The sequence below is a fragment of the Rhodnius prolixus genome, unplaced genomic scaffold (assembly GCF_049639745.1).
Source record: "Rhodnius prolixus isolate KJV_2025 unplaced genomic scaffold, Rpr scaffold_4, whole genome shotgun sequence".
NCBI lineage: Eukaryota > Metazoa > Arthropoda > Insecta > Hemiptera > Reduviidae > Rhodnius > Rhodnius prolixus.
The window spans coordinates 36,353,816-36,378,231 of NW_027411614.1; the positions used below are offsets into that span (position 1 = coordinate 36,353,816).

General features: G+C 34.8%; 1 protein-coding gene and 1 non-coding gene across 2 annotated transcripts in view; one reads left to right on the plus strand and one right to left on the minus strand.

Moving 5' to 3' along the window:
• Positions 1-24,416, minus strand: part of LOC141455410 (uncharacterized) — a 129,115-nt gene that overhangs the window by 61,968 nt on the left and 42,731 nt on the right. The gene's annotated exons all lie outside the window — the stretch shown is intronic.
• On the plus strand, positions 649-730 carry TRNAL-AAG (transfer RNA leucine (anticodon AAG)). Its single transcript has one exon. It is a non-coding gene; the product is annotated as a tRNA-Leu (tRNA).

Here is a 24,416-nt window from a genome sequence, read left to right on the forward strand (position 1 = left end):
GAGGAAGATAGAATCTCACTTATTATTCAGGGCAATCAGCTTCATCATTTAGAATCTTAAAAACAAAACTCAGATCATACTTCCACTGCCTCGACGTAAAATTACAACAATAAAAATAATCTGTACTACAAAAAAGATAACAATATGATCAAGACATGTTTCTGAAAATTCTTTCAAATAAGGAAGAGAAATTATTACCAATTTCAGAATTCTTTTTTATTCATTTTTTTTGCCAAGATTTCGATCTTCAGGGCTATGAAAAAATAATTTGTCAGGAAAGATTACATTTGAGTTAATCAGAATTATTTTTTTACCATGTTGCCTGTGACAAGTAGCACATTGGTTTTTATCAAATATTTCTCAATGTGCAATTATTAATTTAATCAGTAGGTATAAGGGAAATAATAGTAAATAATTAGAAATAATTTATAAACTAAATTATAAATAAACATAAATTTGATGAATCCTAATATGCTTCGAAAATATTTTTTACAGCCCTACAGTAGATTAGTCCTCAGGAAAAAGATTCGTAAAACTAGAAAAAACAATGAATATTCCAATAATTCATGAAATTAAGAAAAATACGTATAGCGTTACAAAATGAAGTTGGATATTATGTACATTCTTTACTGAACAGAGCAGCCATCAGGTAGCGTGGCCGAGCGGTCTAAGGCGCTGGTTTAAGGCACCAGTCTCTTCGGAGGCGTGGGTTCGAATCCCACCGCTGCCACTATTTTTTTATTCTATAGTGCCACTTTTTTTTTTCATTTCTATTTTGTAGTAACATTATTTGATGTTGGATTTTTAAAATTATTTTATTACAACCTCTCTCAAAAATTTATATTGTTGTTTTTTTTTTTTTAGTTTTACTACAAAAGGTACGTCATCCACAAAACATGAGTCTTAAATTTGTAAAAGGTTCCGAAAAATACTCGCAACTATTGTATTTTCTCATATTCCTATTTTTTTTTTTATAAAATGACAAATATGATAAACATGGCGATGAGAAAGGGTGGGCGACGGTTTAATACTTGGATGCGCACGCTTGCAATCTCTGTCTCCCTCTATGCTGACAACAACCCGAACTCTCAGTCGATGTCGCTTCTTTAGTACCCCCAATAGTGCTAACGTCTCAATAATGTCACTGCGACCCTGACCGGGTGCAGGCCTACTGATAAGAGTATTAGCAGCGTATCGCTAATTGTTCAGGCTCACTCCTCTACCATTACTCTTCTACTAGCTCGCACATTCCTTCCTCCAAGCTGATAACTACATCAACAACAGTTCGCCCCCTCTCAAGCCAGTTCACGCCCAGTCACGGTGATCATGGTGATCATTTCCACTCACTTTCTGTACCAAGTAACACGGCCCGGATTAGTTTCTACTTTCAGTATGGTGTGACGTAACCTTAAACTGGGTGTCAGTTCGTATTCTGGTGATAAATTCTAAATAGAAGCACGAGAAAAGTCAGGGCCCAGCGATACAGACAGCATATCCAATGTACTGAAAGAGAATATATTGTTATGAGAGGGAATCAAACTCCATAAATTGTTTTATTAAGTGAGCTCGAAATCGTTGATACACCCTTCAACAGATAAGTAATCAGGGCCGGCTGCCCTTTTTGTTGTGATTAATAGCTTCATTAATGGTGTATCATACTTACTAATAAAACCAACGAAGGCCTCGTCCACTTTTAGGGCGAACTTTTAATATAATTTATAACAAAAAGTCCGAAACTGTACACGAATTATTTTGTTTTCATTTTCAAGAATCTAAGTTTATGCAGTTTTAATTAAAATATTATTATTACTACAATTAAAAATTTGTAGTGGTAAGTTCCCGACGTTTTTTTAAAATTTAACATTACGCATTCATTAAATGTTTTTGGCATAATGTTTTAAATCATAAAAATAGAATGTTGTGAAAAATCTTGCTCGTCACCGCTCAACTCATTGACGCAAACAACGATTTCTTCACCGAATCGTTACTGGCGACGAAGAAAATTGCCTGGACATTAATATGAAGCAGCGCAAGGAATGGCTTAGCCCCGGTAAACGACACCGCGCGTGAAGAAGCAAGATCTACATCCACTTAAAACGAGGTTGTTGCGTATGCTTGGTCTGGGAAGGAATTATCCATTACGAATTGCGTGAACAGAAACAAACGGTCAAAACTAGGAACTCTTATGTTCAACAGATGAAACGACTCAATACGGCCATTCACGGCAGCATGGAGTTCTTTTGCTACAAGACAACGCACGCCCTCATATCGCCAAAATGACCCAAGGAAGCCATTCAAACGCATGGCTGGGAAGTGCTGCCACACTCGCCGTACTCTTCCGAAATGGATTTAAAGTTCTTTCAAATGCTATTCACCGAGTTTCGTTCAATACTGATGCAGAATTGAGAGTTTGGCTGCATAAACAAGGTACTGATAATCTTGTTGAACGTTAAGAAGTTGTGTACAACAAGGGTTAATTCATGATTAATTCATTTGTAGTTGATTTTTATAGTAAAATAAACTTATAAAACGTTTAAAAAACGGTAGGAACTTAGTTGCCAATCCATTATAGTTACCCTGAAATGACTCATAATTGGGAAGCTAAACCCACTTCCGGAGCTGCCAGAAATAAATTTTCTTTGGTAAAAATTAAGTAAATAAGGAAGAAAGAATTGGGCAGGTTGAAAATGGTAATACTTTTTACATGGTTACGTTTAAGGTTGTCTGCTTACATATTATAATTGTTAAATAGCATAAGCCCTGAAGATGCCCAAGTCCCTAGGTCGAAAGATTGGCAAAAAATAATTATTGAAATTTGCAATATTGTTTCTTTCTTCTTGATCAAAGAATCTGTCTCCAAAATCAATGAACATTTCTCAACAATTACTCTCTATTATTACAATGTTAGACATATAAGTTTTCCATCAACGAATAAAAGTGCACTACACAAACTATATTCAGAATAGAAAGAGAAGTTATAAGTAAGAACTTTAGATTTGTAAAAATACATAGTTACGAGTATTTTCAGTTTTATTAGCAATTGCCAACAGTGCAAAAAAAATAAACCGCTAACTTCACTTTTAGCTACCATAGAATGAATTGATCAGCCAAACGGTTAAGAGAACAAAAACAGAAACAAAATTACAAATAAGATAAATAAAATTTATGTGACATTATAATAAAAATAATGGCGAAAGCATAAAATCATAGTATAAGTTTTCTAAACATTACATTCTCCTACTACAAATAAGGGAGTTACTTAAGATAACTTCAGCTTAAGTTGCAAAAATAACATTTAAAATATACAAATAAGTAAATTTAATAAAAGTAAAAGAGAAAATGGTGAGATTAATAAACCAGTAATTCAAAAGTAAGTGAAACCAATTTATTAAAACTGCATCATCAGCCTAAGGAGTAAAATTTTTGGGTGTATCACAAAAACTGTTTAAATATTGTACTAATTATTATTATTATTTTGTTGATTATTATTACTATTATTATTACAGTACAAGAAAGTAATTTCAAAGTCAACCACGAGCAGCTCTGTTGATGCCCTTTTAACAAAGAATGCTAGCTTTAACTATGTAGTCACCAAAACAAAATGAAATAATCTCGAAAAAAATAGTGACTGACGTGAATTCAGTTCCTTAAAATTTTTAGCGAAGATTTAAAAGACTCTAATGATGAATTCAAGGGCAAACAAGTTATGTAGTTATTCTTATGTTAAGGGTAATAGCGGGATCAAATCATCTAAAAGTGAATGATTTTTCAAGAGCGTGTTTAATAAAACCGACAAAGGAGTTTTAGAAGAGGCTTCTTTGAAGCAAGGAAGATATACATTTAGGTTCTCTATGTGTGTGGGAGTGAACCATTCCTTCCTCCACACACTGCTGTGAGATAATTAAAACTTTCAACTCAGTAAGCATGTCGAGGCTAAGGTGTGCCCACGAGGCGTGTAAGTAGCCAGCAAAGTGACAAAACATTCCGGTGCCCTGGTGCCTTCTTATGAAATGTTCGAATGAAGAAAGAAGAAACTCAGGTAGAGAATCTTTCGGCTTATCCCTCTGAACCTTCTAACCTAGATCCTTCTTGTGTACACAATGTATGCACACATAGAAGGTAACCAACTCGAAAGAGAACATTACTAGTGTTGGTGTGCATTGTAATTGGTTCAAACGACCGTAAATTTCTGGCTAGTGGCGAATAGAACCTTTAGCAACACCCATTGTGCCTTTGAAAAGACAATTCTAGTACGTTTCTACTATACAGCTTCTCTATTGGTAAAAGATGCAACCAGCCGACGAATGCAAGTGTACCAATGTACAAATGTAAGCTTGCAGGCGTAAAAGTAGAGTGTTGGTTAACTAGTAAAAGATTGTACAAAATGTAAAAAAAAATATAAGTTGTAGCCTTTCTACACTGGTTAAATTTTGGAAATGTATGTTTAGCAAAAAACATAACTACTTTAAAAATTTTAAAAAAGACATTAGACAAAGGCAATACTCACTCGCTCATTGGAGGATCTAGTTCCCTCCGCCAGTTCATTAATAAAATAAATATGGCAGCAAGTTGTAAGTTTCTAATTTTCTTTTTGGGTTTTTATTAAAGCTGGAGTCTCCGGGGATCCGTTCTAAGAACCTAAAATGCATTCTTACATTGATGCTTCATGACGTTTGCGTTTGATCTTATTTATCATACACTATCGTCCTGTTCTCAGCAAGAGACTTATCATCTCTACAGTCATACTTTCTCTTCTTGACAACTGCTGCCTTTTACGTTCGTATTTGGTTAACCAGCTACCACAGGATCCAGCATGCACCCTCTGAACCGTCAACTAATTTTCTCTTTCAAAAATATTTTATAAAAATACGAGTTTCTTAGTAAACATATACTTCCTGCGATTCTTTTGCGTTTGAGTTGTTTCGAATATTATGGGCCTCTAATCGAGGAATACTAAAGATGGTTTAGACTAGCGTTTCCCAACCTTTTTTGGCTCCCAGTAAGTACATCATGCTAAATTGTACCACTTCGTAAAAATGATTGTATTTCGTGAAATTTGTTATTCCGAGTGTGTTATTTTATTATTATCATCTTTATTTGTAAAGAGATACAGTGTATCTGTTACAAAGAAGTTCATGTTCACTTCATAACCTTTGTAAAGTTTTAAAGTTAGTTTTAAAACTTTTAAATAATTAAAAATTGCGTACATATTTTTCTCTTCGAAATTATTAATTATTTTAGAAAGTTCTTCTTTAGCATTATTATATTTGTGCCCAAATCTTCTAAATGAATATCTTTTAAGCATTCAACAACCTGTAAGTACCAATTAAATTTAATGTTGCTTGGATAGAGCTCACTCATTACAATCAAGTCTCTTTAAGCAGATTTTACATAGTTATCATTTAAGTACTGTCACACGATAATTCTATTAAAATTTTCTTCATCTTTTATTGATAATGATGTAGCTTTTCCTAAATTTTCTTTATAGAAGGGGTTTGAAATCGAATTTATCATTGGTGTTTTTTGAAAAATTGTCCGACAATTTTAATCCTGTTAAATGTGCTTTTATATTTTCTTGTATAACTTGCGACAGACTAATATTATTATTACAGACTAACTGTACATATTAACAACTTTACTGTATAATATTATTCATTAAAATAATTTATAAGAATTATAGGAAAAAACGTTTCTTAGATATTTTTATGATTTAATTTTTATGTCCGCCATTATTGACTATTTTACGCGTACCACCAACCCAACTCGCGTACCACAGGTTAGGAAACGCTGGTTTAGACTCTAATCTATAGAGTTTAAAACTGGACTTCGAAAATTTTACAACACAGCAATAATTCGGAGTCACAGCTTTTTTAAAATTGTCACGATAACAAAGTGGGGAAAATGTCCAAAAATTGTAGTATTTTTTGAAACATTTCTCTCAATTCAACTAGGATTGGGATTAACGTTACATGCGTTAAAAAAAAGGTGGATGTAATAAAAGAATTGTGAAAGAAATACATTATCACATTAAAATAAAGAAGAACAAAAAATCATTAAAATCAGAATACGCGTGCTTAGGTCATAAACCAGAGAATTTTTTTTAAATAAACCTACTTCTGTCTTAAGTATAATGACCTTATTGGTGACGCCAGCTTTTTTTTTTTTTTTAAACTCGTTCAGCGCAACGCTTTTAAACCTTCAAAAATATGTTCAAACTTGTCGCCAAGTGGGAATGATGTTCTCGAATATTTTGTACAGCTTTAAAAAGCAAACCTAATGGCTGTGACAACGAGCGAAAGCGGTTCCAATTTTATATTACTTTAGTCACACCGAATATAGCAGTAAAATCTTTATTCTTTTTACTGTTTAAAATGTAATAATTTTAAAAAAATATATAAAAATCTGTGAGTTAGCAGCGTTAATATTGTCAGAGTAAAATTTGATACACTCATCGTAAGAGGTTTTTTTTAAACCTTTAGAGCAAATTCTAATAAAACAGGATTGTATAATAAATTAATCACTTACTTTCTCCAAAATATTTCATTTTTAAAAAAATAGAAAACCTCTCAATTAATGTCACATGATTTATTTTAATGGTAAACTTCCGACAGGGTATCACTAACTATTAATAGCGAGCTTAATAGGTTGTTATGAGAGCAAAATATCTGAGAGCAAGAAGCTGAATTCGAACAGGGTGTCACTGAGAGTGCCTGAGGCAGGGGTTTTAAACTCAATTTACCCGGGGGGCCGCTGGAGGTAGAGTCTGGGTGAGGCTGGGCCGCATCAGGTTTTCCACAAGAAAAGCTCTTACAAAAACATTCCAATGTTATCAAATGTCTTTATTTTTTCATCGTATTTTGCGTGAATAAAATACATAAACCAGCAATAAATAAATGCCATGCATTGCAATCACTGTGAGTAACTCCTCTCTATGACTTCAAAATTGTCAACACCACGAACATAGATTGCGAGATGGGTACAGTGTCGGTGATGTCTGTGGTCTCATCAAGAGCGACTGAGTATATACACTGAAACATTTTACTTTCTCACACAGTTGATCATAAATGTCACTTGACAGGTGAGAAATGCGTTCTGGCTAGGGTGTTGGCAGTAAGGCTGATGTTGCTAAACTGACCTTTCTTTTCTGGACAGACAATACTTGCAGCCTGTAATATGCACTTTTTTTTTACAAATTCACTTTCATTGGATGACTTTCCTGCTTTAGCAATCATCTCACTAACCACGTAGCTAGCTTCGACTTTTGCATCATTCTCCTTGGTTGCTTTCTTAAAGAAATCTTGTTGCCTCAGTAGATATGTTTTAAGATTAGCAACTCAGTTTGCTCTCTCGTATCCCTGGTATTTTGCATACTCCTCAGTTACGTATAGTTGTGTAATGACGTATCAAATTGTATTCTTTGTGCGCACGGCAACTTTCTCTGCACAAATAAGACACGTCGAGATGCCCCCTGTGCTCAACAAAGAAATATTGCACTTCCCACTTTTCCTAAAATTGTCTGTGCTCATCACCAACTTTTCTCTTCACTGCAGGGGCTTTGAAAAGGACATGTTTGGGGCTGTGTAATATATATAATTCCACTTGGTGTCACTGTTTCAGTGTTTGGCCGATGCGTCTTTTCGGCTTTTTTTTTCCTGCCCCGCTGAGCAGCAATTTCCGCTGCCGCCTCCGCTTCTGGGCCCGGGATAATAGCGCAAGTTGGCAATAAGCCCGGCTCCGAGAAGAATGTTTTGCTTCCGAGAGCAATATACCCCGCCGTGATTGGTGTAGGTTCATTCATCCCCGCACACAACACTGAACAGAGCAAACAAAGAATCAAACTCGGGCCGCAAACTACTGTCCCGAGGGCCGCGAGTTTGAGACCTCTGGTAATAACCAGCCATAACTAAGCTAAATCTTTCCCATTTTAATTCTTTACGGACGGATCAATTAGGTCGTCGCGTGATTGGCTCTGGAACTTTCTTATAAATAAACAGGAATTCACTTACAGATATAAAGCAAAAGCTTATGAGAAAATATTATTAATATATGATAATATTTCAGCAATAATTGACCAAGTCAAAATCAAGAGTCTGTGATGTTCAGGTCGGAAGTTCGTTAAATCTACAGGATATTTTAATGCAGCAATCTTCAAGTCTTGGTTAACCTTCAGACAAATACAATTATGTTGAACACTAATAACATTAGATACCCTTACCGTCACCAAACATTCTAGGGGTTCAATTTAGTGCAACGCACCGCGATTATTTAATTTCATTTAACTTCTTTGTATTAAAAAAGAAATAATAATCCAGCAAGATTGGCAGATAAGATCACTCCCTCTCTAGATAATAATAACTTGTACCTAAAGAAACAAAATTAAAATTAAATCCCTCGTTTTCTAAAAAGATTTACAAGAGATCCCTAAAGAAATATAAACCTTATTTTCTTAGTAAAAAGTTAGAACGCATTTCGTTCATATTGCGTAGAAAGGAGTAAACAGTTCTTAAACTCGGGACACAGCTGTAATTTTAGTTTCCTAGAAAAATGGGTCACTTTAAGAAACTTTCCTTAACACACTTAGACACAGCAAAGTTAAGAAATGACCTTTTTTTTGCAGGATGTTTTGGTCTTTTTTTCATTCTAATATTTCTTGCTGATTATTTCTTCTTGAGTCTTTTTTATTCCACATATGCGTAGTCAATTTTGTTTACTACTTAAGTTCACTTGAACAATTTACAACTATGACTATTATGGCTAATTGAAAACTTTTATTCAGAAAGTAAGTAAAATAAGGAAGATAGGTAATATGCTCGTTTAACAAATTAAGTAAGCATTGAGAACCGTTATTAAAAATAAATAATCAGAATAGATACTAGCGTAGAATAATCAGTCATCAGCTATCAGCCTTAAGAAGCATTTAAAACAGAACCATCTGTCAAACCAATCATCTTCGAGCGATTATTTATTCCAGTTTCTTACAGAAACAAGTTTTTTTTTGTGGATTACTGGATTTTCCTTTGAAATGTAATTGGATTCAATAAGATGACTAGGTAGTTTAAAACTTTGTAAGCAAGATTGTCCACATGAAATTATCAGATTGTTGTCAACAGTATTATGTGTTCTGAGGAAGAAGCTTATTACAGCATACCCGTTTGACACGCTTCATCTTGGGCCACATTACTTCTTATGGGAGGATCTTCAAGTATTACTTAAGGATAATACCACTTGAGAGGGTTTTCACTTATTAACATTACTTTTAACTTAACTTACTGGTAACTTACCTTACTTACAATGTATTGCTTTACTTATTCCAGCTTATTCTTTATTTAGCACTTTGCATCTCACTTATATACCTGCAGACCATTATTTTTACTAAAAACTTGTCTCTATTAGATTTCATATCATTAATGTTTTTTAATTAATGTTATTTTTAATAATAATTGCTTCTAGCTATAGCTAGTAATAACTAATTGTAAGTTAAATCGTTCTTTTTCTCCTTAAAAACTTTTGTAGTTACATTTTGTTTATAAATATCTATTGGAAATCCAATAGTAATTCAGTATTTATATTCAAGAGAGTATAGGTGCTATAATTAGATATATTTCGTTTCTTTTTAGATTGAAACTTGCTTTTAATGGACTTAGAATAGCAAATATTCTATATCTTATGAATTTTCTACAATTTATGTAGCTTGAGGGCTTCTGAACTTTAAAATTCAGAAAGAAATGGTTTAAAAAAAGTGGTGTGCTTCATCCCTACTCCGTTCTTTATAAAGCTGACGATGGTTTATAAAAGCTCAGGGGCCAAAGACAATAAATTCTTTAGTTACTTCAATCAAGGTGCCAAAAGTCTCACTAATTGCAGCAAAGCATTCATGCACATGAGATTAAGAGGGACTTACAGAGACCTAAAAGATGCGACTTCAAAAAACAATCTTATGGAAATGTTTTATAATCTGATCTATCCTTTTTAAAAAGGCATAAGGCATGGTCAACTTCAGCTTGTTCTGAGGTTTATATCTGCTTACATTCTTGATTCATTATTTGCCAACTGCTGGCCGTATGCAGTTAAAAAAACTCCTAAGGCTGCAGCAAACCAGGCCGGATTGGTTAGGTCATTCACCCAGTGACGGTTCCAAGATCCCCCAAAAATCAGCCCATATTTAAGTAGCCGATAACTGATCTATTACAATATTAATAAGTGCAAATAAAAACTGACGAATCACTTCGGACCTATAACAATTACTAGTACTAGAACTTAAAACAAAGCTTGTAACTACTTTTTCTTAAAGAATTTTATAAATTTTGCATATAATAAGGTCTAATTCCCCCGTAGGAAGAAATGGATTAGCCACTTCTTCAGGATTCTTGGCGTCCCTGCGGGTATCCCAGCCTAACAACATGAACATGAACAACATATACTGTTTGTTACACACCAATACATTTTACACAGTACACATAGGGGACTTGGTCATCTGTACAAGGAGGGCCTTATTAGCTCGGAACCGTTGTGCAGATTATGTCAAGATGAGGAGGAAACGGCCTCTCTCTGGCTGTTCGATTACATTGCAATCGAGTGATTGCGCTATGAAACCTTTGGATCTTTGAGACCAAAGGAGATAGTAGAGCAAAAAGAACTAGTAGGGAAAGTCCTCAACCTCTTTAGTAGGGGAGGTTTCATCTACTAGATCCAAAGGGGATGGCACAATAAGCCTCTTTTGGCTGTGGTGCCGTGGGGCATAGGTCCCACCCCGATAATCTAATCTAATGTCTAATTTTTAAAAAACAATGCTTATTTAGCTAAGTCAATTGTCGACAAACAAAGCTTACCGTATTGTAATTTAATTCCTAAATAAATAATAGAACAAAATCAAACTAATACAACAAATGCATGTTTATGGGAAACTTTGTACAAATAAAATTCTTAAATATGTTAACTACTATTAAATAGCTAAAATAGTTAAAAAAGGTCCAAAAGTGTCCGTGTGTTTTAGTAAATAGACACCTAAACATTCTGAATACAAAAATATATATATATTCTATATTGTCAATGACATTTAGGTATAGCTTAAAATAAAAATGCTTGTATTATATAGCAAAATTTTCATTAAAAATGTGAAACCAATTTGGTAAAAATGAATTTGTTAAGGTGACAAAATTGCATTTATCTATAACACAGTTAAAATGTTAAAACTATTTATCTCTTATATAAACATTAGAACAGAGGCGGTACCTTTGAAAGTAAAAAAAAAAAAAAAAAAATATTTCTGATGGGTGAACTGCTACCATTATACTGTTGTAAGATGAAGATGGAGTTCAGGGTGCAGAGGGGAACCAGGTAGCTGCTACAGCCGGGCATTATCATAATTGATTATTTATAGCTGCTCTACTGCTGGACTTGGAGGCAACTCTTTGGAGCCGTGTGTAGCTCGCATATACATAGTTATGTGACATCATTTATATCGATGTTCCGGCTAAATTATTAAAAATGTGTACATATATGTATATATATACATACTCACATTCTATTTCTGTTGATTCAGGTTCTATTTATAATAATTTTATCTTTCAAAAGAGAAATCTGGTAAGTTTCAACTTTTTCATGGTATTCTAGATACTTCTTCAAGGTTCAATCGAGACCCTGAACGACTATTTAAACCAAATTTTGTTTTTCCAATCCACCTGTTCATAAGTCAATTAGAAATAATTGGAACTGAGTAGAAATTAGAATCATATTGTAAATTAAATTACAATTTGTTATTAGGTAAAACACATTCAACATGTATTTTTCACACTTGCTTGTTACAACTACTACAACACTCTGGTCATCACAGCCCATGGAGGGCCTGGACCTCAGTCACAACAGCTTTCCACCGTTCACGGTCCCTCGCAGTCGTTCTCCAACCGTGCATCGTCCTCCACGTCCCTCAGTCATCTCAGCCTTGTGGTCTGCCACGGGGCCTTCTTCCGCCAGGATGTCCATACAATGCTCTCTTTAGGAGCCCTTATATCCTCCATTCGGCGTATGTGTCCCAACCAAACGCAGTCTTCCTGCTTTTATGCAAGGACACAATATCAGCAAACAGAGTTCAGCCACTTCTTGGTTCGTCCTGATTCTGAAGCCTTCCTCTGTTCTCGCAGATCCTCCTGCACCTTAATATTTTCCTTTCCCACCTGCGTATCCTTTGCTCTTCTGCTCGGGGTCAAAACTTACGTTTCTGAGCCATAGGTGACAATCCTCAGCACTGTCTTAAGAAGCCTTATTTTCGCTGCTCTTGAAACATTTTTATTTCTAAACACCGCTTGAAGAAGGAGCCCATAAGCAACTATTTCCAGCAGCCATTCGTCCAGCAATATCTTCTGTTACATCGTTTTTGGAGGTTAAACACTGAACCCAAATATTAGAAATTCCTTACCCCTTCAAAGGTATATTCCCCCACCCATAGGTTCCGAAATATCCTTCTCTTTCTTGTCACAACCAAATATTTGGTTTTCTGGTAGTTAACCAGAACTTACTTGTTGTTGAAACATAATTAAAAAGGTGTTGAAAAACCAATTATTATACAATAAAGTACTTTCAATTTGGATTTAGATAATTAACCTTATACATATGAACATTAGTGCCTTGACCTGAATTTTGAATCAAGTTGTGCAAATGTATTCTTTACAGGGTTTTTGCTGATTCTAATTTCAGTTAATTTAACATACGTTGTCTAATTATTCTATAACAAAATTATTTAATTAGCAAAAAATCTAGTGTTGGCACTGTATTAGGTTCTAGAGAAAAGAAATCTCGGCATGAATGAATTTAGTTATTTTGCACGTTCTACTGCACTAAACAACTTACCCCTCACATTTCAGGCTCTCGTTTTTCATGTTTATCACGTAAATATTCTATGACGTAAATTGTGAGATGCTACTTCATCATCTACATCGGGCTACAGTGGGTCTTTTGATCTCCTCTCAAATGAAGAGATTGACTAAATAGTTCAGTGTTTTGCTGCGTTACCATTACGTAACTTTTCCACTAGGGCAGGGGTCGGCAACCCACGGCTCGCGAGCCGCATGCGGCTCTTTGATCCAAATTTTGTGGCTCTTCAGCCTGTCCAAAATATATTCTATATTTCAATTTTATTGAAACAAATGAAAATTTCATTTATTAAAGTAATGATATTTTTTCAAAAAGAATTTTAAATGTGATAGGTTAGAAATTGAATAGAATTATATTAAAATACAGTATGTAATACATAGGACTGCCGCCATTTTCATTCAAACACAGGTTTAGTTATTATTTATTTGTTTATTTACTTTGCAATATGTGAAAATAAATATATAAAACATTTAAATGTTATTAAATATCATAATTTGCGAATACAAATGATCTGCAGAGTTTGTTTACACTATCATCCTTGCGGCTCTTGGTAAGATTTATTAAAATTATTTAAGAAGAAATGGCTCTCTACTTAAAATAGGTTGCCGACCCCTGCACTAGGGTTTACTTCCAATGTTCACTGTTATCATTGTTACTTAAAGCGCCGATACGTTAATAGTAGCACAAACGAGAGAAACCAAAAAATAAGTGGAAGTTCTGTAATACTCTTTGAAAACTTGAGTGTTTAAGAAAAATTACACAAATTTAAGTAATTTATATCTTTGCATAATGAAGTCAGACGCTAAGCTCAAACACACCGTTTAGGAGAAGAAGAAAAACATAAATAAATTAGCCATTTAAACACACGGGGTGCTTAAAACCTCCAGCAGATAAAGGTAAAAAATTGAGCAATAAAGAATTTTTGTTTATTTCTACAATAAATTACAAATACTCAAAGGAAAAAAAAAGCATTTGGACAGCAATAAACAATAGAAATTATACTTTCCTCAATGAATACCAACGTTTCAAAGAATCCGTCCATTTAGGACATCAATATAAAGGTGTACGTGAACATATCGGACCCTCTATACTTTCCTCAAAAAAAGCTGATTATCTGGCCAGGAATGGGGCTAGCACTCCTTTCATCGGTCCAGAGCCTGTCCTGGGGATCACCAGTGGTTCGGTTCGCGCGGCTCTCAGAGATTGGATCTGGAGGGAGCACGAAAAGAACTGGGTGATGTGTCCTGGGGTTAAACACAGCAAGACCTTGATGCCTTGGCTGTGTAAGCAAAGATCCAAAGAGACCCTGTGTTTGGGCAGAAATCAGATTACTCTGATTACAGGCCTATTCACGGGGCACGGTCGGTTCAAGAAGCATCTGCGCAAGGTGGGGCTTATCAGCTCGGAGCCGTTGTGCAGATTATGTCAGGAAGAGGAGGAAACGGCCTCTAACCTGTTGTTCGATTGCGTTGCAATCGAACGTTTGCGCTATGAAACCTTTGGAACGTTGAGGCCGAAGGAGATAGTAGCGCAAAAAGAACTAGTAGGGAAAGTCCTTGACCTCTTTAGGAGGGGAGGGTTCGCCTACTAGAACTAAGAAGGGACTGGCACAATAAGTCTTCTGTGGCTGCGGTGCCTTGGGGCATAGGTCCCGTCCCATCTACTGTCTTATCTTATCTTATCTTATACTTTCCTCAAAGAAATGCCTTTTTTAGCAACAATAAAATTATACTTATTAACATTGAAATGAAGAAATACACGGAAAACTCGTTATTCTCATACCGTTATTATAGGAAAACAAATTACGCAATACTTTTTCTGAGATGTAAATAGATCTTGTTTCTCTTAAAATATGCATAAGCTTTTACTCCATTAAAGTGAGTTTACTATTAAATTATTTTCTTTATTAATCTTTTATCAGAAGTGTAAATTAAATATTTATAATATTTTTAATTATATCCGTCGCAGTACTCATACTTATTGTATCCAAGACTGTTTTGGACTTTAATTTATTCTCCGAGCTAGGATAAACAGTTTGGTATAAAGATTTCGACTACAATAACGTTATAATCTCGCAACTTACAGTTGCTGATTGGAGCAAACATCAAACCGAGAAATCTACCTCTAATGATCGATTTAAATTCCGAAACCGATCAGGGACACAATAAAAGGCAATAAAATGTTAAGAATGAAATCAAAGAAAGAGGAACAAAAAATGAGTACATTATGTTCAGTATGTTCGTTTAGAAGGAACAAGTTTTACAAGTTTATTATTAATATTTAATAAAACTTAAACGCTCTAAATGCGAATGTTAATTACGTTAATGAATGTGATAGTTTGTGGCGTTTTCCGTAGTATATCAAGAAGCACATATTTCTTGAAGCGTAGAACATTATTGTTTCCATATTTTAGTTACATATGGTGTCTTTTTAGAAACTGCAAATGAAATACTTGACGTTATTTCATTTTAAACGATTCGTTTGCCGTTTTTTTGAATAAGGTCACTGTAAAGTTTGTACAGTGGAACCTCGCATAACGAGCACCTCGCTTAACGAGTAATTCGCATAACGAGTAAAACAAATTGATTCTTATAGCGAGCGATGTTTCGCATAACGATAGTTTTCTAATGACATTTCTCTGACTGCGCAGTTTTCGCTGACTCATCGAAAACTGCGCATTCTTCGATTAGTCATTCCTGTTAACGCATATGCGTTTCATATTCTCCACGTATCTAATGCACTGATACAGTCGAAACCGAACTTCACCGAATGAGTGGTGTATAGGGAAAGTCCATATAGTGACATTTGTGTTAAAGCATTACCCGGCCACAAGCCCATGAAAGATCGCCTCACGTTGCTGTTTTGTGCTAATGCAAGCGGTGACTTGAAAATTAAACCATTGCTGGTGTATCATTCGGAAACTCCACGAGCCTTTAAGAAATGCAACATCCACAAGAACAAACTAAATGTAATGTGGAAAGCCAATAACAAGGCTTGGGTGACACGTGACATTTTTGTTGAATGGATAAATGAAGTGTTTGGTCCTTCTGTGAAAAAATATTTATTGGAGATGAATCTGCCGCTCCATGCGTTGCTTGTACTGGACAATGCTCCCGCTCATCCTCCAAGTCTACAAAATGATCTTCTTGACGAATTTCAATTTATCAAAATTCAATATCTGCCTCCTAATACTACACCGTTACTTCAGCTTATGGATCAACAAGTAATTTCCAACTTTAAGAAACTGTACACTAAAGGTCTCTTCGAACATTGTTTTGAGGTGACTGAAGAGACAAACCTTACTTTGCGAGAATTTTGGAAATACCACTTCCATATTGTTACATCCCTCAAGATAATCGACAAGGCGTGGGACGGGGTTACCAAAAAAACTCTAATTTCTGCATGGAAGAAGCTCTGGCCTGAAATCCTCGTCGAATCTGGTTTTGAGGCGATTGAATCCGAACCTGTGGAATCTCTAGATAATGAAATTGTGTCTTTGGCCACGGATATGGGATTGACAGTTGATAAAGATGATATTGATGAGCTTGTAGCAGATCATAGTCAAGAGCTATCCACAGAGGAACTTGTTGAGTTGCAACACATTTCACAACAAGAATTGGTGGAAGAGAATTTATTAGACAAAGAGGAGAAAATATCAGAGGAACAACAATCTTCCAGCGCAATAAGAGAAATGTTGAAAGCATGGGAAACTGTTGCAACACACGTAGAAAACTATCACCCGAATAAGGCTGTGGCTATGCGATCTATAAATTTATTTAATGATAATGCTGTGTCACATTTTGAAGACATTTTGAAGCAACGGCAGAAACAAGGAACATTGGACAAATTTATAATTAAAAAGGATTAATTATGAATGTACATATTTATCTCAATTAATATATGTAATTTATATTATATTACATCATATGTACATAATTTTTTCGAAATAAATGTTATAAAAAAAATTTTTATCAATATTTTTTTTGCATGGAACCAATTATCCCCTTTTATTTTAATTTAAATGAAAAAAATTGTTTCGCTTAACGAGTATTTCGCTTAACGAGTAACGTTCTGGAACGAATTATGCTCGTTAAGCGAGGCTCGACTGTATTTGCCCAGCCGATCTTTACAGCATTTATTATAACATCGGCCAAACATTTAACAAATTCATCAGGATTGTTTAAATCTTCTTATTTAGCCAGCCTACCAATAAATTTTTGAAGATAGTGTTAAAAAATTTGTTTTAATCTGATTTTTATACAAATGACAATTGGCCTACATAAGATAAAATCATAATGTAAGTAATTAGGCTATAATTCAAAAGTTTAATATCAATTAAAAATACTTGACACAAACTATCTACAAAATTAATGATTCTATCTCCAAAAAAAAAAAAAAAAATGTCATTTTAGTTCGTTGTTCCAACGTGAGCATGAAGACGGCCTGAAGTTAGAAAGAGAGAGAGAATAATGAAGTCTAAAAGCAACATCTGACAACAAAAACCGGTCTTCACATCTACCCAGCTACTGTTCGACTAGGTGTCCCGACAACTATCCTCCTTTATTTATAAAAAGTCATCTCTCTCATTCTAACACATAAATATGTACATGTATAGTTTCTCTCAATAACGGCAACAATCATTATATTAGCCAGTATAAAATTAAAATGCCTAAAATACATCTTGTATCTACCATATTTGTAACTTTCTTACTAACATTTTAATAATTATTCGCAACAATAAAACCTTTATTTGAATCACAATCTTCTTCTTATTTAAAAAAATATTATTTTTGTTTTGATTTTGGTTTTTTTACCTGGGTAGTAAATAAATCAAATCTTAAGGTGGACAAAATAAACCTTTCCAACTTAGAATAAAAAAAGAAACAGAGTTCAAGAATCACCAAAGAAGTAAAATGAATTCTTTACCCAACTAAATTTATAGCCAATTACAAGAGGAGATGATTGTTTCCAAGAAACTTTTTGTAAAATATTTTGCCGCACGGATATCCCAAAATGGGTAAAAATTTAGGACCGCCTTAAAGGAAAAAATTATTATTAGCATGAACCCAAAATATTTGTAAAAAAAATATAAAAAGATATAAATTTATTTTATGAAATCTAGATAATTTCAAGCAATATTAATGATTTTTTAGTATCCAATATTTCTTGTATTACGTTAAGAGTCTAAATTTCGAAATAGAATTTCCCCCAAAAATACGATTAAGGTTATAAAAAAGGATTTTTTTATCTGGAAAATGAAGAAAATCTTTCAAAAACAAGAGAGTGAAAGGAAGCTGACAATGTTAAATTTGGGTTCCACCAGTAAATCTTACTTAGCCACGAAAATTAAAACATTCACGTTTTTCGCTTTCTTTTGAGTCATTCTTGGTAGAACTTTCTGAGAGAGAACAGCTTTTTTTGTTTTTACTCCGGGGACCTCAAAATCTTATTTTTGATAAGATAACTCAGAAAATCTGCTCGATCACACTGCTTCCTCTTAGGAGTGTAAAAGAATGCAAAAATTGCTAACTATTGGTAGACCAAACCTTTGATTTGTGAGTTAATGATGGAATTATGTAGCGGCAAATAAATTCTGTTTTGCTTCTGCAAAGAAATTAAATACATACATCATTTATTTAGTAACGTATTAAAGGTATAATTACTATGAATACTATTACTATAATATTTACTATTACTATTATTAAAGGTATAATGATTCTAAACGAATTAGTGGTTTAAATAATGATGATATAATTGTATAAAAACGTAAAGAAAAAAATTCTAACCGAGATAAGTTCAGATAAATTTACAACTAAAAACATTTAAACAATAAAAGAATAAATAATGCACAAATTTTAAGTGGATGAATGCATTTCAGTTGCTAGATGCTCTATTCTGAATCAAAAACTTGATGTATTAATTTCATTACAGCTACATTAAATTTTCTAAATTCCTATATTGTATTAGATATTCTTGACTCTTTACAAAGCCGAATAGTTCAAGTAATAGACTAGCATAGTGGTGCATTCTGTAGGTGATTGCAACTAACAGTTTCATTGTGAAAAGATTAAATTTAATAATCTGAGAAATAGGTACAAGGAAATTAATTATTAGTTCAAACTAGCCAGTGATAGTATTATTAATAATTTTAAACAATACCATTATGAGATCGCAATAAATTCTCTTTAGCAGAGGGCAGCTTTAACTCATGTCTGAGCTTACTAGAGAGAAATTATTCTCAAATGAAATTTCGATTCTTCACAGAAATATATTCTGCATTCCTCCAAACTAGTAATATTATTTATAATAAAAACTCCCACCATTAGCGAATTAGTACTATAATTTAGGTACAACCGATTAAAAACAAAATTAATACCACAGAAAATGTTTTTATAAAATCATATACTTCAAAGGATCTTAAATACGTGCAACTGTAACTAACTATTTATATATAAAACTTGGGAGAGCATTTTTAAGAAAACAAATAACCAAATAAAACTGGTTAGTCCATGGAATAACAGGATGTAGTCGTATTTACAAAATAACAACTTTCAACTGGTGACCAAGTGAAAAAGATGAGATTCGTCACAAATACTTGAACAATGAGGTAGTATTAGAATTTAAATTCATTTTAAGAATTGTTTAATTCAAGAATTTGATGGCAAATAAGAAGCATTAGCTCTGTGGTTAGTGCACTTAACTCCACGCTGAGATACAAAGTTCAAAACCTACTGCCAACCTTTAGAATTTCTCTTCCAAGAAACCTTTTACAGCTCATTTCCTAAAGTTAGACAAGCTGCTTGTTACGAGAGAACACTATCTGTACGTTGGCATAGAAAAAGAGTAGTAACAAAAAAAATTGCGGTCCCATTAAACTCAAGATAATGTCACACGCCATTATTAATTGGTTAAAATAAATAAATAAATAATAAAATGAGATTTCTGGCTTAGTCCACAATACTATAAGTATTGCTACAGTCAGCAGCTGCAATTTAACTATAATATATTATATAGTTATTTAAATAGCAATAGTTCTCCCTATCCCACAAAAGGTCAATAACCCTTAGAAGACAGAGTAGGTTTGGCCAAACTTGTGGGAAAATCCTTTACAAATTTCTTAATGCCGGAAATATCTATGACTCCTTTAACAGGTAAATTAAACCCTTGTCTGGTTAGTGACACTCACAGGCACTAAAATGAATAATAACAGAACGCCAAAAATGTAGGGTAATCTAAAATTGTATGATTGTTTTTGTTTACCTTTTTTTAACCCAAAAATTGAAGGGAATTTTCAAAATTAAATTATGTCCTTCGACGAGTATAACAGGTTGCAGCAATACTAAATGTGATAATAATTCAAATATGCTAATTCAAAAATATAAAAAGAAAAAGAATAAACTGAAAAGAAAAAAAATGCAAAAATTACGTGTAATTTATTCGCTGAAAGTTCTAATGATGCAAACTTTACATTTTCAGACATTTAAATTTTTTTAAATGGACACCCAGCGATGACATGAAGAATCAATAAAGTTAAAAAAGACTCCGCTATTCAACACAACTATTTGACCTTTACAGAATATTTTGTAGACAAATTTTTCTTTAAATTTACAAACAAATTTCTGAAAACATTTCGTTTATTACTCTTATAATAATACCATAAATTGATGATGAACTGGCATCACTACAGAGATCTTGGCATCCCTGCACCCGCTCTAGTTGTATGCAACATTATGTTGCCAAGCCGAGAACATTCATGCAAATTAGTTATAATCTGCAGAAGGTTGTAAATGAATGTTCTGTTTATGTTTAACCTAATATCGGGCTAATTCCAGTTCATCAACTCTCTGTCAAATTGGAATAGCTTGTAGAACTTCGGGCTGGCAACAAGTGAGACACTACTTGAAGGCAAATATCAATACTGATAATTTTTGTAAGGGAAGATTAGTTCAGTTAAAAAATTAGTTCTGTGGTTCGCATACTGGATTCCAACGTGCAGATCAAGCTGCTGTCTTATACTTTTTCTCTCCCTAGGAGCTTCTTACAAGTAAGCTGTAGTCCGGTGAAGGACAGTGTTGTCAGTAACGAGAGAACACTGTCCTAGCGCCAGAAGTGCAGTGAATAGAATAGAATAGATTAAATTAGGGCGGCTCAAGGCCTATGCCACTACGACCCCTTTAGATCTATTGTGGCTCCCCAGCTTTAGAGCTCGCCCTCCAAACCCGTCCGTTTAATCAGACTCTTAATTCTGGAGAGCGACTCCTGGGTAAAGCTCACAGGCCTTGGTTTTTCCTCCCCGAGAAGAAACATCCTTAGCCAGACAAGTCCCTCACACTGATACATCACGTGCAGTGCCGTTTCCTCTTCTTCCTGACAGAACATACAAAGGCTATCATCTGCCAGGCCCGTGCGATGCATGTGTTTTCTGAGCTTGCAGTGGCCAGTTAATAAGCCTACAGTTATCCTTATAGCCCCACGGCCTTGACGGATTAATTCTGCAGTCAGCCTCGGCGAATAGCCCCTAATGAACTCCTTCGCTAGTCTCTGCCCAGAGGTGTTGAGGCACCATTCCTGAGACCTACTCTGCACCCCTAGATTAATGGCCGCATTAATTAATAGACTTAACAAACTTGGAAACCCCAAAACAGGGCTCCGGGCCAACGAAGTGTCCCGCAGAGCCTTCCCGGGCCAATAAATCTGCCGTGAGTGCAGTGAAAAAAACAAACTCTAGGGCACCGATGAGCTCAGGTGTTAACGCGCCTTTAAATTATGATTATGATTTTATTGAGGGGATGGATTAGCCAAGTGTTACTTCTCTGATTTGAGGCTGCCTCTTGGTTTAGTTCAGCTAGCTGCTGAACTTACAAATATTTTCACCTTCCAAAAGCGTCTACATTTTTCCATTCAACGATGTGTGGGTGTTGCCTGTGACGAGAGAATTCTATCCGAAGGGTGTACTGTATCAAGATTACTTCGAGTCGTTAATGACAATCTATTCTGTTAATTTGTGGATAATATTTGATGTCATTGTCAGGCCACCTATCCAAGTTCTCTCGTTCGTAAACAATACTGGTTTAACATTTTTATTAATTCATCAAATCTTACTATTTTGATTTAAGTTGGATTATAACTTGCGAGTGGCTTAATTCTGAATAGTACTGTATTTTTTTGTGGTACAACATTGTATTTCTTTAGGCTGTAGCGTCCATTGTTAATATTTGGTGGAGTTCATGAAAGGAACACTACCGCCACAAAGAAATAGAAAGTTAAGCAAACCTCAAATACTTTAAAAGCTGCACCATTGCTAAAAAGGGAAGTAGAAAGGTCGAATGTTGATCTTTTTAAAGACAGACGTTTGTAACCACATCTTTTCAAGGAAATGCAGCGTTTTAAAGAGCAAACATCGCCGATGGAAATATGACTCCACAGCCATTTCATTGCAGAAGCTAAGAACCAGCTGAATCTTTTAAATGAGATCAATATTGTCTTCTCAAGGAAGACAATATTGGAAACATAAACTCTATCTATCTCACTATATGACGTCATGAAGTGCCTCACGATCTCAATTAGTGAGGTCATGGATATCACAGAAACACAGATCTTACAATGGGTGGGTAGGTACACGTCTCATGTCAGCCCAGGCGCACACAGAGACCTACTGCTGGGCATTTTCTCTCTCTCTACAGGGGCCGCGCAACACTTCTGTCCGTTTCATTGATGAAGAACGTCTCAGCGGGATATCCAACAAAACACCACCAACATTTACACACACAGAGAAGCGTTTTACTACACCACTGACGCAAACAACGCGAGTAGCACTTATTTCTTTCTTATTTATTTATTTATTTTTTTAATTCTTTACCAAAGTGATTGACGTTTAACTTTTTATGTAAACCAAACGTCCCACATAGAAATTTTATTATTATCTTTTTTTTTAACATACCTAGCCTACCTAGGAGAAATGTGTGCGCGCGGTGGACGCCCATTCTGAGCCTCTTTCATCCCTTGATGTATTTTTTTTTTTTTTTAAATTTGTTCACCCTACCGGGACGAAAAGGAGGTGAAAACTGTCTAATAATAGATATACCAAGGGGGACACCTTCAGGAACTGATATACATGTTATAATGAGAGTTGAAGGGAAAGAGCCTCCTTGTCAGGCCAATAATCCAACTCCCACCACATTGACAGCCAGCCTCCTGCCGCAATCTCATTCTTTCGACTTCCTCCTTTATCTTGACACATTCTCCATCTACCGTCTTACCCATCTCTACGAGCACACATTGCTATTATGGAAATCAAAACACATTCAGATAGAATCCTATTTATATAATTAACATGCGACAATTTATATTCTTTATTCGTTTTAACTCATTCAACTAACACAATATTTTAGGCGAAAAAGATAAACTGTAAACAATTGCACATGCAAAACAACCTGTCCCTGAATTTGAAACAATCTTAAGATTTGGCAAGTGAAATTAAGGAAACAAATATGGTGAATCTAAGTACAAGGTGTGGCTATTAAATAACGAGACTGATGCTGCTACAGAAGAACTATTCATGCGCCAAATCCTAACGACCGACAGCTGTCCAGCGTAAAGCCTTCTCTTTCGATTGCAGCGTCTCGCGTGTTTTTAGAGAAATCTGTCTGGCCGGAACCGTCGTTTGTGTAAGAGGTGTTAGTTTCGTTTTGCTGAAAACATGATACTACACATGTTACTACTCTACTGAGCAACGAATTGTCGTGACATTTCACATGATACTTGGTAAAACCGCTACTGAAACTTATCTTTTATTAAAAGAAGTTTATGGCGATGATGTTAATCACCTCCGCGAGTTTTTGAGTGATTCAGGCGCTTCCAAGATGGCCGAGAAGACGTCGGAGATAAAGACCGCCCAGGCCGCCCTTCCACGTCCAAAACGGATGAAAATATCGATTATAATTAAACAACGTTACTACCGTGAGGTGCTTGCTCAATTCCGTGAAAGAGTAAGGAAAAACGGCCCAATTTGTGAAAGAACAAGTCATCAAGACAACGCGCCGGCTCACACTGCATTGTCTGTCAAGACGTTTCTAGCCAAATACAACATCCCAGTTTTAGGCCATCCGCCTTATTCGCCTGCTTAGTTATTAACACAAAAGGTTCGATATCACTGTTCTCTCACAGTTCAATGTCCAGTGATGGACATTATTATTTTCTGTAACGAGTGAACACTGTTCGGAAGCCGGTAGTGCACTGAAAAAAGCTCCGGGCGCCAAGAACCGTAAAGAAAGGTTTATGCGATGGAAAGGATGGAACATCCGAAATTTAAGTCCGAAAAAATGACATTCAACAGTCTACCAGCATTAATTTTGAAAATAAAACCAGATTCGGAAAGATATTAGTTTAAAATGAAGTTTTGTTTTATAAACCTGCTACTGAGAGAGGCGACCATATCATTGAATACAGGCAATTATAATTCAACACAATATAGAAGTTTTGTTTATGATATTTTATAACTTATAAGAAGCCTAGCGACAGAACATTTTATTTTTTACATTTTCCGC